Here is a 5449-nt window from a genome sequence, read left to right on the forward strand (position 1 = left end):
TCTTATGCTTTATAGTAGTGGTCTACAACCGGGCTGTAGCTTCTCCAGGAACACTACACAGGATGGATTTAAATATGTGTTAAACTGAGAGGCATTCTCTCAAGTGAGTTTAAATGCATTTTATTTTTAGACAACCGACATGGCATGTTTTTCTTAAAAGCAATGCCTCCACTCCAAATAAATCAAGGTAAAAATAAATGAAGATCTCAAGGTAACATCAGGCTCATTTGTCTTAGACCTGGTGTGTGGATGAAAAGTAGCAACCAGTTATGATGACAGGTGATGGATCCGAATGGCCAACTGTGTTAACATTTTTCCATTTCTAAACCACCCTTAAAGAAAATCACCTATGGGGTCACACCATCCTCAGGGTACTCCAGCAGAGCAACCACGCCATTTGGATTCAGGTTTTCACCAATAAAATACTGGCAGTTTTTGAAATTAGCAAGGATGTGCTTGATTTGTTCTTCAGCCCCTGTCATAAAAGGTTTTACTCTTTCTGGTCTCTGCTCTTTAAGTTTCCCTTTGATTTCATGTCATCTTTGATGTACTTCTTATAGGCTTCTTTTATGAAGCTGGTTTCCTGCAAATGATGGTTTATGACAATATCAACACCAGTGACTACTGTGCTTTCAGTACCTTCATCCTCAGGGCCTTCAGCAGAGGCATTTCCACCAACGAGTGAGTCATCAATGTAACCCTCTGTCCTACTGACCATTTCCCCTTCCCCCTCCAGGCACAGCCCAACCATGATCTCCCGGATCTTGTAGATGTCAGAGAACATCTCATCATGGCTGATGAGGTCCTAGTAGATGATCATAATGGTGGCTGGAAGGAGACAATGGTGGCACTGGCTTAGCAGGAGCTGGGAGCGAGCATACACAGCCAGAGCAGAGCTAGGTGCTTGGGGAGTGGGGGAGGGAGGGAGTGGGCAGACAACAGTGCTGACTCTTTCATTTGTTGATGGTTTCTTTTGTTGTGTAGAGGCTTTTCAGTTTGATATAGTCCCATTCATTTATTTTTGCTTTTACTTCCCTTGTTTTAATTTACAACAAATTTATAACAATGTCAGAAAAAAAAATATCAAGTTCTATACCTGCCCTTTGAGGGTAAGCTAATGGCTGTTTTTTGTTTGTTTGTTTTGTTTTGTTTTCAGTAATTTCCTGTTAGGATAAAGGAAGATATATTTAGATGAAGTCCAAATGAAAAGAAGCCATATCTGTATATGTGATACAGGAGACAAATGTAGAGATGAGCTTGTACCATTCATTTCAGTGGAGTTCTGGGGGGCACTTCTTCCTGATCCTGATTGAAGCTGGAGGGAAGAAACAGAAATCCTCTCATATTTAAAGATATGGGCTAAGGGAGATGTAGGAGACGTGGTGCAGGTCTCAAATAAGGGGGAAAAATGAAACTAAAGATGGAGGTGTAGCAAAACAATGAATGAAAGTTTTAGAGAAATTTAAATACAATATGAGCAACTGAAATAGCTTTATACATAATTTTAGTGGTGCAAACTTAGGGTTTAACTTTGCATCATTGCTCAAAACTTTCCCTCCAGTGCAAAGAGCTACCTAATCATCTCCCACTGATATTCTACCTATACTTCATGGTCCAATTTGATAGCAGCCCCTCTAAGAAGCCTTAATCAGCTTGACTGCAAGTGAGATCTGTACTGCCTCTGTATGCTTATGTCTGTGCTACTGTCTCTATCCTGCCCAGACTCAAGGGGCCTTTATTTTAAACCCTCTCTTGATAATATATTCTAATCCTTAACCCTGTATTCATGTGCTCCAACAGCTCTGCAAATGGTTTCAAAGAAAGAGGTACAGATTTGAGCATCCACTGTGAGGAACGAGAGAGGTAGCAGAACAGACATTGAGAAAGTTGTAGGATGATATTCACACCTCGGCTGAGGTTAAAAGCAATGCATTTTTAGACGTTAACAGGTGTGGTGTGTGTAACAGAGGTCTGCACTTGAATCTAACAGGCTTTAGTATCCTGACTTTGAATTCTGGCTCTATCGCTTTCTAGCTCAGTGGACATTTGAGCAAATCATTTCATCTCCCTATTATTTCTTTTTAACTTTAAAATGGGGGTTTTAATAAACGGGCTAAAGTCTTTTCATCCTGAAACACAAATTCTCCTTTGACCTTGAGTCTCTCTCCAATCCAATCTCACTCCTTTCTCTAGAGTCCGGTTTTTGAAATAGCACTTTATATTAATACTTTCTGCTTTCATATCTTTCTCTTATTTACTCTAAAACTGCTACAATCTAAGGTCACTATTAGTCAGCTCAAATGCCACCTTTTCAGCAAGACCTTTCCTAATCCCTCAATTTATAATACCAACCTGCTCCAATTTAAAATAGCAACCAGCTTCACGCCTGGGCACTCTCACCCCCCTCTCCTGATTCATTTGTCTCCATAGCACTTATCAGCTTCTAACACACCATGCAATTCACTTTTCCATTCTGTCATTTGCATCCCCCAATGAGAACATAAACTCCATGAGGGCTGGGATTTTTGCCTATTTGGTCAGTGCCAACATCTTCAATGTTAATAAATATTTGCCTGATGAATAAATGAGTATGTGCTATTCAGTCCTTCCCTTACTGAACATCTGAGACATTTGATGCTGGTTTTGGTTTTTCTTTATCATATTAGTCTCTTGCCCTTTAGCTTCTGTGATACCATGTCCCAGGTTTTCATCATCACTTCGATGGCCACTTGGTCACAATCTAGTTTGCCCCTTCCTTCACCCACGTGTTGGGGATCAAGATACTCCCAAGTTTCTATATCTGATCTTTTCCTCTTCTCTTTCTTTTGCTAACTTTGATGATAATGTGAGGGACTAACTGTTCTAGGAGCTTTATATGCATTAACTCATATAATCCTCAACCTGAGAATTATATATTTACCATCGATATCTCATTTCATAGATGAGAAAACTGAAGCATAGCGAGATTAATATCTTGCCCAAGGCCACAATGCAAATAAGTGATAAAACAAAGATCATTCTTGGGCACTGTGAGTTCAAAGACCTTGCAGCTCTTAACCATTTAGTAATGCCCACCTTCCAGATATACCCTGAATGCTTCCACTTCTATAATTCCTAGCTTGAACCAACTCCCCTAAGCTCCAGACCATATACTGATCTCACCACATTCCAGGGATACCTGGAACTCTATATAGTAAATTCTAAACTCATCATCTTTCCCCCAAAACAGATTCTATGTTCCCATCCTCATCAACAGCAACTCCATCCATGCATCCATGCAACAATCAACGTTAAATCTACCTTTTTGATTGTTAAATCTACCTTTTTAAATAAAAAAGGTAGGTTTACTGTTGATTGTAATATGACCCCTTCTCACTGACAAGCACGTCCATTGATCAAGCCCTCTAACTCTTCACCAATTTCAGTCCTGTCCCCCTTGAAGTCATTCTATACACAGTTGCCAAAATGAACTTTTAAAAAATGCACACATGATCACCCTCTTCCGGTGACACTCCTTTATCAAACTCCTTAGTCCAGCACTCAAGACCTCCTGTGATCTGGATCCTGTCTCCCACAATCTCTCTGCCCGCCCTTCATCCCCAAGGGGCTGCCTGTCCCACCACATGGGAGCCGGATAAACTCACTCCTTTTATTTGGACATATTTGAGATTGAATTTACCTTATTCACCTCTGGATCTCTAGAAACCAGCATTGCCTGGCACACAGTAGATGTTTATTTAATAAATGAATGGTCACATCTGCAGCAACTGTTCTACTTCCTATTCCTCCCATTCCTGTGAATTATCGACCTTGGTAATCCCCATATACCTTTCACAACTTAGTTACCCTCTCCAGGAAGCCTTCCCCAACTCTTTCACTCTCTCAGCCTAAGCTAGATACACCATTTTGTTCTCCTATTGCCTTCAGCATAATTTTATTACAGAGCTTGTCATGGGAGTGGTAATTGCTAGCCTGCTTTTCTGTCATCCACTCACACCACTAATCACCAGATCAGTTATATGAATTTTGCTCTGTATTGGATTGGTGAGCCTTACAACTGACAATGAGAATCTTACAGCTGACACAGTGAAGAGTTTCCTAATAATATTATGAAATATGTTCATAAGAAGTTGTATTTTTGAACAGGGCTATTTTCACAAGGACCCTTTGGAAACACGTCTTTCATTCATTAGTGTCAGAAACAGCTTTGACATTGCAACTTGCTAATGAACCCCGTGACTGCTGAAGCTGATCAGGTTCTCCCTTCCATGGGCTGCCTAGAACACCAAGGGCCCATTGTAGCACACGTGCATAGTCTATTGTCACTGGGCTATCATTGAAAAGACCTTAACATTTCTCAATACTTAACCTATGTCACAAGCAATGCTTGTTTACAGGTACTGAAAAGGATTCCCGACTTCAAAACGAGGAGGGCCAAGCACAAAGACCAAGGTGCTGAGCACAGAAACCAAAATGGCGACGGGGTATTGTGTGCAAAAGGCCATGCGCAAAGCGGGCCGTGCACAAAATGGCTAGGTGCAACAGAAGAATAACTGTACATGCCTCAAAGAATTTAATCACTCCACACCGCAGCCCATAAATAAAGAAGGCTCCTTCCCAGCTGGGGAGAAGGTATATTAGAGCATGAGCTCACCCTTCTCCATTCTTTGATGAAAGAATAAAGTTTCTGCTTTGCTTTATTGAACTCAGTCTCATTCTACTGGCATGAAAGGCACTGGGCAGAAGGACCTTGATTCGGGTCCCCAACCCAGAAAGGTAGGCGACACTATGGTTTGCCCTCACTGTTATAACAGCTATCATTTGTTAAGCTTATTGAATTCTTCCTTTAATATTATAACAATGGCAAACATTTGTCAAGTATTTACAATGCATCAGACTTTGTGTTAAAAACTTAGGCTTGTGTAATATTTTAAATAACCCACTGAGTTAGTGTTTTAGTAGCGACAAGTTTCAGGTTACAATCTCAGCTGCGCTCAAGACACATTCCTTATTACTGTGTCTTCTCTGCTTCCCCAGCACTGTGTCTCATTGTGAAGGGTTTACTTGGTACCAAAGCTTAGCAGACAGCCTGGGATGGGGGTGGGGTCTCTCCTCCTGTATGATTCCATCTGTCCCCACTGATATCCCATTAAAGAGTCTTCATTTCTGTGTTATCTTCAGTCACGGATCCATACACAAGACTGTATCAGGCCAGTCTGCATAAGCTCCCATTCCCCCAAGTCTACCCTTGATCTTGGCATCTTCTCAGGTTTTACCAAGGGTAGCCCAGGTCCCTTTTTTTCCAGATCTCCCCAATCTGTACATGTTTTCTCATTGCCTGCCACCAAGAGCTCAGCTCGGAAGGCGGGCAGGCATGGGGATTGATCTCAGGGACCCTGATCTCAGTGTCTATTCCTCCCTTCCACCCTTCTCTGCCCTCTTCCTAGCA

The 5449-nt window shown here is 41.5% G+C and overlaps 1 pseudogene; it reads right to left on the reverse strand.

Annotated features, from left to right (window-relative positions):
• Nucleotides 1–305: 305 nt before the first annotated feature.
• Nucleotides 306–820, reverse strand: LOC109389146 (translationally-controlled tumor protein pseudogene; annotated as a pseudogene).
• Nucleotides 821–5449: the final 4629 nt, after the last annotated feature.

Source organism: Hipposideros armiger, unplaced genomic scaffold (assembly GCF_001890085.2).
Source record: "Hipposideros armiger isolate ML-2016 unplaced genomic scaffold, ASM189008v1 scaffold_223, whole genome shotgun sequence".
NCBI classification, from domain to species: Eukaryota; Metazoa; Chordata; class Mammalia; order Chiroptera; family Hipposideridae; genus Hipposideros; species Hipposideros armiger.